A 14,108-nucleotide genomic window follows, 5' to 3' on the forward strand; every position below is an offset into this window, starting at 1 on the left:
CGAGTATATCCTGTCGTTAAACTAAATTAGCGTTTCAAATGCAGTTGATTTCCGAGGAAATGAAAAAAAAAATATTAAGAAATTAGTTTTATTTTGTTTTTAATAAATATGAAGTCGAGGAGGAGGATCTATTTCCATGTAATCACATTCACATGAGCTATAGAATAGAGGAAGACATGAGGAAAATTTTCATAAAAATGTTTTGAAATATACCTATTCTTATAAAAGAAGAAAATGTTTGTTTGTTTTTCTGTAAATTTTGGACTCGAAAACCGCTGAACACATTTTCCTGAAAATTTCCAATTATACTAAAAATTTTTGAAATTTGACTTGGAACTGGAGATATCAAAATCGGAGGTACCTCCCCAAAATTTAGATTTTAAATGTACATATCTATTGATCGATCACTGATACAGTCCCCACATTTGGAATGCGTAACAGAGTTTGAAATAAAAATAAACTTGTCAAATTATATTGAAATCGGTTCAGATTTGGATATAGCTCCCATATATATTTTCGGCCGATTTCAGGTATTTGATGCACCAAGCATGCTATGTATCTCTAATTTCAATGAAATTTGGAATGTGCAACGGTATTTAAAAGGAATATACATTTGTCAAACTATATAGAAATCGGTTCAGATTTGGATATAGCTCTCATATATTTTTTCGATCGCTTTCGTTTATTTGATACACCAAACACGATATGTGTTCGATTCCAATTAAATTTGGAATGTGTGTCGGAATTTTGACCAGAAAATAATTTTGCCAAATTATATTTAAATCAGTTCGGATTTGGATATAGCTCCCAGGGTCAGATGAAAAAACTGCTGTCATTTCTAAGCCACTCGTTCGACAGCTTTTAAAATTATTTCAGTGACAGCTTTGTTTACAAGAGTTCAAAAGCATTTTGGTGAAACTTTTCCAGAAACAAAGTTATTCGTGATGGAATTCAAGCGTGATAGTGTGATTTCTTTATATTTGGCCAGAAACCCACAGGTGGCTATCGTTAGAGCACTCCAGCATTTAAATGTGAATAAATCTTTTGTGTCTCGTACCATCGCTCGCTGCCATGATACTGGTAGCGTAGTCCGACGTCAAGAAAGTGGACGGAAGAAAACAGCAACATCAGCAGAAATGGTTGGAAAAGTAAAGAAGCTACGTGATCGAAACCTCCGTCGTAGTGGCCGAAAAATGGCTCGTAAGCTGAACATATTGCAATATTCCATTCGGCAAATATTGAAAAATGAGCTCGGGGTAAAGCCATTTAAATTCCAAACAATGGAAGAACTTAGACCTAAAAAGAGCTAAAGAGTTGCTTCGCTTGGCCGAAAGTGGTGAACTGCCGAATTTGGTTTTCGATGGTCCGACGAGAAAACATTCGCTGTCCAGCAGTTTGTAAACAAACAAAATTATCGTGTTTACTTGCAAAAGAGGTCAGCTGAAAATGTGCACCTTCGGTTGGCCACCAGAACTTAAGCGCCGGCCATGGTGATGTCGTTGTCGATGTCGATGTCGACTGTCGTTCTCCGCTCGTATTAATCGACAGTGGCATCAGAATAAATGCTGAATATTATCGCGAAATATTATGGAGGGTGTATTAAAGCCTTGGGCACGCAAACATTTTGGCCGCAGATCTTGGTCATTCCAACAGGACTCAGCACCATCGCACTCAGCACGCGCCAACCAAGAATGGTTACAAAATGAAGTTCTTTGCTTCATTTCCAGCGCACAATGGCCACCAAAATTTCCGGATACCATTTCGTTGGTATTTTGAAAAGCAAGGTTGGCACTTAAAAATATCAAAGTGTCGATCACCTCGAACAAGCGCTTCGCCGGGAATGGGCCAAAATACCGCCGAGCAACATTCGGGCAGCTTGTGACGGTTTCATTGGCCGTTTGAAGGCCATAATTCATGCCAAAGGAGACCAATTCGAACAAATCTAAACTTATTCTAAAATTCGATGCTATTTCCGACGTTTTTTGCTTTCATTCAATAACATGTAAAAAAAAATTAAATATTATAGCGTTTGACTTTTTTGCAGTTTTTTTTCTATCTCACCCTGTATAGTTTAGTGAAATTTTGCGTAGAATATTTCTTCTATTGACAATTTTCCAAGACGAAATGTTGTGTTACTTTTAGGCGTCAACTCGAAAAAAGCCCAAGGAAAAATTGATCAAAATAAATTAGGGAATATTTTTTTTTCTGATATGCATAGGAAAGAGGGACTTCTTTTCTTTAGTGACTTATCGTGAAATTTGATTTTTGTCTTTGACGTCATCCTCCCAAAATGATGATTTGTTGGAGATATTTTCATAAACCAATGCAAAATACGGCTTTAACACTAATATGTGTTTTTAGCGCATATTAGGCATTTTGGTAAGATGTAGACTCTTGACGTCTTTTAGGATCTATAGTTGAATTTCTACTTGCTACGATCTCGTTAAATGGAGTTTTTATCAATATTTTTTTAAAAAACAAAAGACCAAAAGGGTCCCTTTTTTTAATCATTAAAGGGTTGAAAAATATAATATAAATATAAAAAATATTCCTCGTATTTTTATTTGCAATATTACTGAAACACTATTTACCTAAAATGAGCAGATTCCAAGGAATCTTAATCCGAATATTAAAAAACATATATATATATATATATATATATATATATATATATATATATATATATATATATATATATATATATATATATATATATATATATATATATATATATATATATATATATATATATATATATATATATATATATATATATATATATATATATATATATATATATATATATATATATATATATATATATATATATATATATATATATATATATATATATATATGAGGGGGAAACTTTTTAGGATATTTTGCAATGTAAACTGCCACAATTCCGGTACAAGTATCTTCGTTTTTTAGTTCCCATTTTATAATCTGCTGGATTTTGCTCATAATATTTTTTTTCAGAATGTAATGTATGACCAAACTTATTGTTGGAGATTTCAAACTCATTATGTTCTAATATTAATGTTTTTTTTTCAGATTTTCAGCGGCTGTTAGTTTTTATAAATGGAACATATCTGGTAAGCATATTTAAGACATTTATTTTTGTATAGAAATATCATTTACTACTACAACTTTCATGTGAGGTTGGGTAAGGTTTGGAGGCGTGGCTGTCAGTATAACGTCGGGTAGCAACTTCCTCCTTTCGGAGTGTATGCGAGTATATTTTTTCGGAAAAATTACAGATAACAATTGGGAGTATATATCTGTAAAAAGTCAATCCTCATTAATTTAAATTATTTGAATGTCTTTTGGTCTCTTTTTCAAAATGGTAAGAGAACAAAGATTACACAAAAGTCGACGTCATAAATTTCTCTTTAGTTGTCAAAAAATGTCAAAATTCAAATCTAAACGTAAAGTTTTAAAACCTATTTTAGTGTCCAAGTCATCGAAAGCCGATTAATTTGCAAAAAAAATGGACTTGCCGTTAACAGACCTTAACGTCGTTGACCTGTTAAAACCCCCATTTTTATCATTTCAAGAGAGCATTAGAATTGCTGTACACGGTGAAAGCCAAAGTTAGCTGATACAACGAACCACAGGCCAGATATCTGCTCACGTAGAACTCAGTCTCCATTAAGTATGAATAAATCGACGTTACGTATAATAATGGGGATATGAAACAGGTCACTGCAACATCCTAATAGGAACGTGCTAATCAGATAACTCTAACATCGAAGAAAACATCAACATCAGCAGAAATGGTTGGAAAAGTAAAGAAGCTACTTGATCGAAACCCCCATCATAGTGACCGAAAAATGGCTCGTAAGCTGAACATATCGCAATATTCCATTCGGCAAATATTAAAAAATAAGCTCGGGGTAAAGCCATTTAAATTACAAAAAGTGAAGGAACTTAGACTCAAAAGAGCTAAAGAGTTGCTTCGCTTGGCCGAAAGTGGTGAACTGCCGAATTTAGTTTTCTCCGATGAGAAAATATACGTTTTCCAGCAGCTTGTGAACAAGCAAAATGATCGCGTTTACTTGCCAAAGAGGTCAGCTGAAGGTGCACATTACCTTCGGTTGGCCACCAGAACTTAAGCGTCGGCCATGGTGATGGTATGGGCCGCCATAACAGCCGATGGTAGCTCTCCACTCGTATTAATCGATCGTGTCATCCGAATAAATGGCGATAAACTGCAGGCTGTATAAAACAATCTTGCTCTATGAAGGAAAAGACTACGGGCTATGTTGGAACTTTCGACTCATCATCTCAGTGTACATTCAGACACGGATTCTTTTGTCTTCTATAACTTCGCAAAAAGGCTTGCGCCAGGCTCTTGCGCCAGAGCTAAAACATAAATTTTATTCTCCATTCTTTTTAATTCTCTCTAAAAAGATTTATCACCCTTCCTCCACCACCTCCTTCCCCTTCTTTCTTTTCTTATTAACTAAGGATGATCACAATGGACCGAAAGGTCTCCGAGTGAGATAGGGGCCAAGTGGTAAATCAGTATTGAAGTGTTCCGAAATCAGTTATGTAGAGGTATATTGTCAAGGGTAAAATATTCTCTTTCAAATTTTCCTATAATTTACTGAAGATATAAACGCAGTAACTCCTTCAAGTTTGTAGTAGAATGGAAAGCTGTAAAATATAGGTATTAATTTCAGAGGTTAAAAAAAAATTGAGAATTATGAAATCAAATTTCAGTTTTATACAATTTGACACATTTTTGCCCATCTAAAGTCTCTAGCACGAGGTGTGAGGGCATAATAATCCACCCAAATTATCACTACCGAATCTCATTATCCCAGCCTAGATTTTTTACCTTATTAGACAAAAAGATTTGTTTTCATGCTTGTTATGGAAGAAAAGCAACAAAACTTTTGTAAAATTTGCTTTGCACCCGTTTTTGGGTTAAAAATGGAAAACTACCAGACCCACAAAGTGTGCAAGTAGACCAACGGGTCATGACAATAAAAAAACGACGAAGACGAATGACTTCATTTCAGGCGAAAAACAAAATAAATTTTGTTAATTAAGATTTTATTTTCGGTGCAGAACACGCAGAAAGGGAGAGGTTGAGAAAAAAAGAAGGCTCAAGCATTTGTTGTTGGGTTCAAAATAATTTATTAAATAAGGAATTTTCATACTTCGTTAGTTTGTAGACACAACAAAACTTTTAAATTATTCCAAAAAAAGGCATTTTCACAAAAAAAAAAAAAAAAAAAAAAAAAAAACACTCTTGAAACATATTTTGGTGACCTTTATTAATAAAAAATGAGATTTTGGTTAAAATCCAAGTCATTGCTGTGTGTGCTTCTTGTTTGCCTGTGACATGTTGGGCTATGTAGATGTCTTGAGCAACAAGTTTGAGATTTTCTTGGAAAAAGAACATTTAAAATTAAAACACATTGCTCTAATAAGGGTTTGCCTTTTTTTTTGGGTTTCGGTGTAGGGATGAAGGGTGTTGCTGCTATGGAGCACTCACCCAACGAATTCGGTGTTAATATTTCATGCCTTAATAAGTAGAGTTCTTTCAAATCTGTCTTGTTGTTGGTCGTTTTGCGTCATTTCGTTGGAAAATACCATAAACAATTTGGGTTTATCCTATTTAAACATTTACCCTGGTTGCTTTTCTCTCTCCCTCTCAATCTCCTGCAAAATGCCAACCTAAGGTCGTCATATTAATATTAAATTGTTGTTGTTATTTGAACAAATATTACCAAGAATGGATTTACACCAGATTCATTGGGTAAAGGTTGCCAAAAGGAATGCTGTGGTCTAGGGGAATGATTTCACATAAAACTGACACAGAAGTTGCCTGGAATTAAATTCATAATTCATTGGTTATTCGTTTTTGCTAAATAATTAAGAGAAGTGAAACGCATGTGGTAAGGCAGAGCATATACGTTGTGTCAAAATGTATACGCCCCAATGAATGTGGGTATATTTTTGCGGGCGTTTAGATATTTTGGGTAATTAAAAGCATTTGTGGTATTTCGGTTTCTAAACATTTAAAAACGTATTTTGAAATGTTCATAATGGAAGTTTTTTGAATTTTCATTGTGGTCCATATGTTTGTAAACCGGAGGAAGGACAAGGGAGTTGAAAGAGGATAGAGTGACCTTTTTATTTGGCCTTTATTTCTAAAACTGACTTTTTATTCAGTTCGGCTTTACCCATGTGATTTACCACAATATTAAATTGTAAAATATGAGTAAATGATTGCCCCTTTAAGGCCTAGGATACGCGGCTAGGCATTGAGTATTGAAATTTGGTACGCAGGAAGGGCGACAAGGCGGACTTTTGGAAATATTTGCAGAAAAGGACTATTTTTGACTTGAAACTCTATACCTTTGAGACTAGAATCTACAAATTTGACATTTATTTGTTACTACGTAGTTACGTAGTACTATTAAAAAAAAATTGTACACTCCACCATAGCATGGAGGGCATATTAAGTATATTTAAAACCCCAAAAATTCAAAAGCATAAAATTCTATGTCGATTTACCGATGCATGTCCGTCTGGTGAAATCACTTTAGCCTCCAAGTGAAATGAAGTAGGTTAATAAAAGTTTACTCAGATGTGTTTTAGGTCTGCAGGACTTGTGGTTTTGAAAATGTTCTATATAGGTTCACGTTTTGGTATGGGGCTCATATATACCCGTACAGGCAATTTCAAACCGATTTTGCTGTAAATTGAGAGTGTGTGTTGCCAGTATGTAGGAAATACCCTTGCAGAGAACTGTATAGACCTCCATAATTTCGATATTTTGATGATTTGTGTCAAATGAATATGTCTGACATTCGGAATTAATAAACTTGTTTCAATTGATTTTTTTTTTGTGAATTTTGCAAGTTCCTTCCGTTGAAGTGGAGGATACAAAAACCGACTAAAATCTACTCAAAACTGTGTTGGCTTCAAATTCTATACTCCAGTAATTTCGTGTGCAGGTCGCCATTGATACCACTACTATACTATAAAAGGTAGTTAAAAACAAATAAGCAAAGGCTATAGTTTGCGGGGTCGACCATGTGATACCCTACAATATGCTAGAAGTCCCCTTATGTCCAAATCCATTTTGAAAGATTTTGCTTTTGAAATGATGTCGTAGAGCACTGCCCAGATATTACCCTTAGTTTTTTGACCAGGGACATATGCCCAATATTTACGTCCTGCTGTTCGTTACAGCTAAATATAATCCAATGGCCATCCAAAATGCTCGACTTCTTTCCTGTTCTTAACTCTCTTCTCTTGGAAAATTTCGCATCGATTTGTGTGATCAGTGAACATTTTTCTGTTTCATCTTTCTGTTCATTTAAACCCCTAAAAATAAAAAAATGTATCAAAATACTACATAATCTATATTAAAATCGTTATTAGCATCTTTTTATGTGATTTTTTAGATTTTATTCTTTTATGAAAAGAGGGCATTCTGAATTGACAAAATTTGTCAAAATCGGTCCAGCCATTCTTGAGATATAAGCATTCTAACTAACATTCCTTTCCTTTGTATATACACTTTGTACATATTTCGCTATATATCCGATATATTTACTATCGGCATCTATGTAACAGTCAGGAAATCTTCCAGTTTTTCGTCCATTTCAACCTCTAAATATTTTGCGATCATCTCCAAAAGCAATAGGCTTCTATTCTGACCATAACCCCACTTCCATTTTCAATTTTGTGAGAATCGGGCCTTAATTGCGACCTTCAGAGTGATTCGAAATAAACATGGTCAGACGGACAGACGGACGGACGAATATACATAGCTAGATCGACTCAGCTTGGTGAGATAGAAAGATCCATATGTATTTTCCTATATGGGAAACCAATATTTCGAGGTGTTTTGGCAAAATCAAACTTATAATACCCCTAACACATAGTTTTGTAGGATATTATAACTCAAAAAAATATCTTTTTTTTTAAACTTTCCCCGGTCTTTTTTCGAGTTGACGCATGAAAGTAACATACAATTTCGTTATTGGCAGAAAGTGTCGAAAGAAGAAATATTCTAGACAAATTTTCACTATTAATCTTAGAATAAACTATATAATAGAGCCACTATGGATTCTAAGAAAATTACACTCGAATTTTATATTTAACTAACGAAAATTACAGGCTTACGTTTTTTAACGGTAATCTAACAGTTTTCCAATTAAAGTCAAAATCTCCCTCAATACTTATTTTTTGGAAAGTTCCAAAGGAAGTTTTATTCCATATCAAATTTTAATGGGACCCTCTGAACCAATAAGATTTGTATAATTAATATGTACCATATAAAAATATAAGCAATTTTTCCGTTTAAAAAAGTCTTTTTTATTTTTGGCAAATTTTGCACTTTTTCCGAAAACGCTACAAACTTTCGTATAATTTCTAATGGGTGCTGCATGTCCACGTCTCTATATAGCCCTCATATAACGGTACCATTCTTTGTTCGGTATTTTGATGATTTTAGCGACATTATTCGCCGGAATTGTTTCAAATCTCGCATTTGAATATCTTAATGCGTACTACAGCATATAACAAATAGAGGATATTTCATGTTCTGATCCTTCACACCAAAAGTAACTCTCAATTCCAGATTTGCTTCAAAGTGCATTTTTTGTACCTGTTTAAGTACCAAATGTGTAATCTTCTTGGAATAGAAAACGGCAAAAACGTTAGTTATATGCCATATTGCAGACTTCTTTATGTTTAAATTTCCAAATAACAAAAAAATATGTTTTATCGAAAGCCCTGCGCCAATAACTATATCCAGAAACTCAGTTCACTATGTTTTTTAATTTGAATTTTCAAACATACTATCTTAATCGATGTCACTTGTCGTAAATGCGAATTTTCAAGATTCTTGCCAGAAAATAAGGCTTTTAGTACCCGTTTCTAAATTTTAGTGCTAGTAAGTAGAATATAGCCCAAAAATGTATTTGAATTAGCTTTTTTAATACTAAATTAAAAAAAAACAAGTAAAACAGCAGCCAACTTCGACCGGGCCGAAATTTTAATACTCTCCACCATTCGGAAAGAACTTGAAAATCTTTAAAAAACTTCCGGAAACTACCATTTTAATGAAAACTGTTGCTGTGAACCTACATACAAATTTTTATACCCTACACCACATAGAGGTAAGGGTATTATGTCTTTGTGCATTTGTTTGTAACAGGCAAAAGGAAACGAGATAGACCCATAGTTACTTTTGAGAACCTTCATAGAACCACTTTCTGAGTCGAGTTATGCATGTCAGTCCGTCTGTCCGTCCGTCCGTCTGTCCGTCCGTCCGTCTGTCCATGTATTCTTGTGAACAAAATGCAGGTCGCATTTATTATCCGATTGAGATGAAATTTTCCAAACAATATTTTTTTGGCCCAAGGACGAACCCTATTGAATTTGGTGAGAATCGGATCAAATTTAGATATAGCTCCCATATATATCTTCATCCGATTTCGGGTTAAATGTGCACCAAATGTCCACTATCAGTCCAAATTACCTGAATTTTGGCACACCCAACCGAGTTCGGCCTAGAAGCAAGTATATCAAATTTGGAGAAAATCGGTTCAGATATAGCTATAGCTCCCATATATATCTTTCATCCGATTTGATCTTTAAGTCCCTCACATTCCTACTATGCACTCCACAACCGTGATATTTGGTACCAGGTATTAGATGGAGCACAGAAATAGCTGTTTTAAATTTTATCGAAATCGGTTCAGATTTGGATATAGCTCCCATATATATCTTCATCCGATTTCGGGTTAATTGACCACCAAATGGCCAATATCAGCCCAAATGGCCCGAATTTTGGCACATGTGACCGAGATTAACCTTAAAGTAAATACAACAAATTTGGAGAAAATCGGTTCAGAAACAGATATAGCTCCCATATATATGTTTTATCCGATTTGGTGTTTAAGCCTCTCACATTCGAAATATGCACTCCACAAGAATGATATTTGGTACCAGATATAAGATACAGCCCAGAAATAGCTGTTTGTAATTCTATCGAAATCGGTTCAGATTTGGATATAGCTCCCATATATATCTTCATCCGAAAATCGGTTCAGAAACAGATATAGCTCCCATATATATGTTTTATCCGATTTGGTGTTTAAGCCTCTCACATTCGAAATATGCACTCCACAAGAATGATATTTGGTACCAGATATAAGATACAGCCAAGAAATAGCTGTTTGTAATTTTATCAAAATCGGTTCAGATTTGGATATAGCTCCCATATATATCTTCATCCGATTTCGGGTTAATTGTGCACCAAATGGCCGATATAAGTCCAAATGGACTGAATTTTAGTACATCGGACCAAATTCAGCCTAGAAGCAAGTATGTCAAATTTAGTGAAAATCGGTTCAGATATAGATATAGCAACCATATATATGTTTCATCCGATTTAGTGTTTTAGTCCCTTACATTCGTAATATTCACTCCACAACCGTGATATTTGGTACCAGGTATTAGATGGAGCACTTAACTAATGCTAAAAGGTTTAAGACTACAACATTTCCTTTAGTTTGTTTCTTCATATCATTTTTAAATTGATATAAATACCGAAATGGTTGAATAATACGCTACTTTCCATAGTAGCATTATACAATTCGACTGTTTTACTCTTCCGGGGAATAAGCCCTGGTGTGGCGGTGGAGCTGAGTACCTTCATAACTGGGGGGAACCCAAATATTCCAATTTTCGTTCCTTCAATTCCCAACTAATATTAGGAATTGTTTCAGACATCTGTACAGCCACATAGTGGTGAGAATCGATTATTCTAACGATTTCAGGTTAATTGTGCACTAAATGGTCAATATCAGCCCAAATCACCTGAATTTTTGTACATAAGACCGAATTCAGTCCAGAAGCTAATACGACAAATTTGGAGAAACCCGGTTCAGAGATAGCTATAGTTCGTAAAATGCACGATAGAATTAGATAGATTTTGATTTTGTACCAAATATCTCATAGAGCTCTGAAATGCCCTGTACAAACCTTTTTACGAGAGCTCTATGGTGGTGTAGGGTATCATATAGTCGGCGGTCGGTTTTGTTGTGGACAGTAGTACCCATTATGAACTTCAAATACGAAATTTGATACAATTCCGGTGAAAAATGTCGCAGAAATCATAATAATACCTAGTATCGGGAAATAGCATCATATAGGCGCTATACGAAGACATGGACCTGAACATGCAATCTCCTGTCATAGGCTGTACATCCATTACCAATATCAAATGCCAAATTTGAGACAATTCCGGTGAATAGTGTCGCTAAAATCAACAAAGTACCGAATATCGGGAGGTACCGTTATATGGGGGCTATACGAAGACGTGGACCTGCACAGACAAATTTTCTGTCTTAGACTATAGTATCTATTATTAACTTCAAATACCAAATTTGAAACAATTCCGGTGAATAATTTCGCTAAATCGGGAGGTCCCGTTATATGGGGGCTATACGAAGACATGGTCCTGAAAAGACAACCTCCTGTCATAGGCTGTAGCATCCATTACGAACTTCAAATACCAAATTTGAAATACCGGATATCTGGAGGTACCGTTATGTGGGGCTATGCTAAATCGTGGATCTACATAACCCATTTATAATACCAAAAGTCCTGCAGACATAATACACAAAATTTAAAAATTTTATCAATCTACTTTATTTCGTCTGGAAGCTAGAGTGATTTCCACAGACGGATAGACGGACGGACATAGCTTAATCGACATAGAATTTTATAGATCAAGAACATATATACTTTGTGGGATCTAAAATGTATATTTTGAGGTGTTACAAACGAAATGACAAACTTAATATACCCTCCATACTATGGTGAAGGGTGTAAAAAAAAACTTATCTGATGTTAAAAACTGTGCCCTACATGTGAAATTTGAAGATTCTGCTTATAAATGTATAGAATTTTAAGTACGAATACTTTTTAGTACGACTTTCCAAAAAACCTGCTGCTCCTGCGCTTTGATGAGGTCATCAGTCAATCATTATATATTTCTTTATAGTTGTACCTCCTGATAAAATGAACTTTTTAAATCTGAGATTATACAGCTGCAGATATTTGCAAAAACTACAAATGTATTCTATTCCAATAAATCAATCTTTACTAACATCTCTGTTACACCTTATAGCTTTTAGCCGGATATTATGGCATATCCTGTTTTTGGGTATCAAAAACAACAACAACAACCTCTCCAAGGTGATATAAATTCATTATAAAATATCAAGATGGATAGATTATCCCACATGACTACATGTGTTAATACCCGGCTGCTTAATTTATTTAGAAACTTTTTTGCTCGCCACAAACATTTTGGTTTATTTGCATATTTTGGACGGAGCAGTCTTCTCTTTCCTGGGATACGTTGATTTTTTCTCTAGTCACATTTGTGAAAATATGTATGTATTCTCACAAATCCTCAGCAAATTAACAGTGGAGGCAAAAATCCTCGCACACACACACTGACACAATCGTGCACATCCTGTTTACAAATTCCATACGCAATCAATCACATAACACACTGTTCTTCTTGTTGTTGTCTCATGTCAGCCATCGCATCTGGGTTTGCATGTGTGTGTGTGTATGTGTCAGGGAGTAAGGGCAAAAAAATGTGTCCAAACTGCCTCAGAAGCCATGGTGAAAATTTAATTACATCGAAATGCTGTCGTGTGAATTTAATTAAAATAAAATTGAATATTTTTTTCCATAATGTGGCAAGGCTGAATTAACGCTACCGCAAATTGCTGTGTGTTTGTGTGTGGGTGTTTTGTTATCATGTGTGAGTTAACATTTTAATTTGAACGCCCGCTGCATGAAATGTTAAATTTATGTAAATTTTCTAATGGAAATTTGGCACACCACAAAGGTTGTTGATGAATTTTCCATAAAAAATTAATTAATAAAATTAACATAATATAAATGTTTTTTTTCGAGGTTTCGGATGAATTTTACAAATTATGTCAAGGTTGGTGGATACTGCAGCAGCATCGAGGGGTAGATATTTTTGAGATGCAGTAGTCCTTTATTGCGAGGCGATTCATAGATATATAAAGGGATAGCAAATATACGATCTATGCCACTGAGGAATTTACTCCGACACATTTTTTGAGGGCCGAGGAGTTGCCACTCCAAATTTAATACTTTTAAGTATTTTTTATCAAACTAAGATCGAGTTCTTAGATGAGTCCCCATGCTTTCTGGTACCTTCCAAATAAAAGCTTTACATTTCCAAAGAAAATAATTTAGTTTATAATAAGCAGAAGGAGTATCCGATTTCATTCAAACGTTGCACATCTTAATATTCGTGTCAGCCATGTCAAATGAGAAAATGGACGATATTTGCTTTACTTCTTCTGGAACCTCCCACACAAAGTTCCTAAATTTTGAATATACATAAATCTCGTAAAATACAAAGAAAACCAGTAAGGAAAAGTCAAAAGTTGGGCAGTGCCGACTATATGATACCTACACCACTGTGCATATTTAGTAGAACTTCCGTAACAAAAGAATTTATTTCAAGTAGTTCATACCACCTATCAACATTTGGCTTTGGAGCTGTTATAGTGGAAAAGGAATATATTAAAAACAAGTAAAAGAGCAGCTATGTTCAGCCGGGCCGAACTTTCAATACCATATTTGAAAAGAACATGAAAAATTTCAAAAAAACTTGAAGACGTGGACCTAATTTTGTCCGAGGCTGTAGTATCCATTACGAACTTCAAATACCAAATTTGAAACGATTCCGGTAAATAATGTCGCTGAAATCATGAAAATACCGAATATCGGGAGGTACCGTTATATGAGGGCTTTACGAAAACGTGGACCGACATGGCCCATTTACGAACTTAACCTGCCTAATGGTAAACTATGCATGTATGCAAAATTTTAGCATGTATTTAGAAAGATAGCGTGATTACAACTGACCGACGGACCGACAGACAGATGGACATCGCCAGATCGTCTTAGAATTTTACGCTGATCCATGTATATGTATATGTTTGTAGGGTCTATTATAAAGATTTCGAGGAGTTATACACGGAATGACAAAGTTAATATACCTTCCATAGAAT

General features: G+C 34.7%; 1 protein-coding gene across 1 annotated transcript in view; it reads left to right on the forward strand.

Moving 5' to 3' along the window:
* Positions 1 to 3,052: 3,052 nt before the first annotated feature.
* LOC101899492 (uncharacterized) overlaps positions 3,053 to 14,108 on the forward strand; it is a 54,993-nt gene continuing 43,937 nt past the window's right edge. The window contains exon 1 of the mRNA XM_020038385.2: positions 3,053 to 3,095. The gene's annotated coding sequence lies outside the window, so the exon portion shown is untranslated. The remainder of the gene's footprint in view (positions 3,096 to 14,108) is intronic.

This window comes from Musca domestica, unplaced genomic scaffold, assembly GCF_030504385.1.
Source record: "Musca domestica strain aabys unplaced genomic scaffold, Musca_domestica.polishedcontigs.V.1.1 13, whole genome shotgun sequence".
NCBI lineage: Eukaryota > Metazoa > Arthropoda > Insecta > Diptera > Muscidae > Musca > Musca domestica.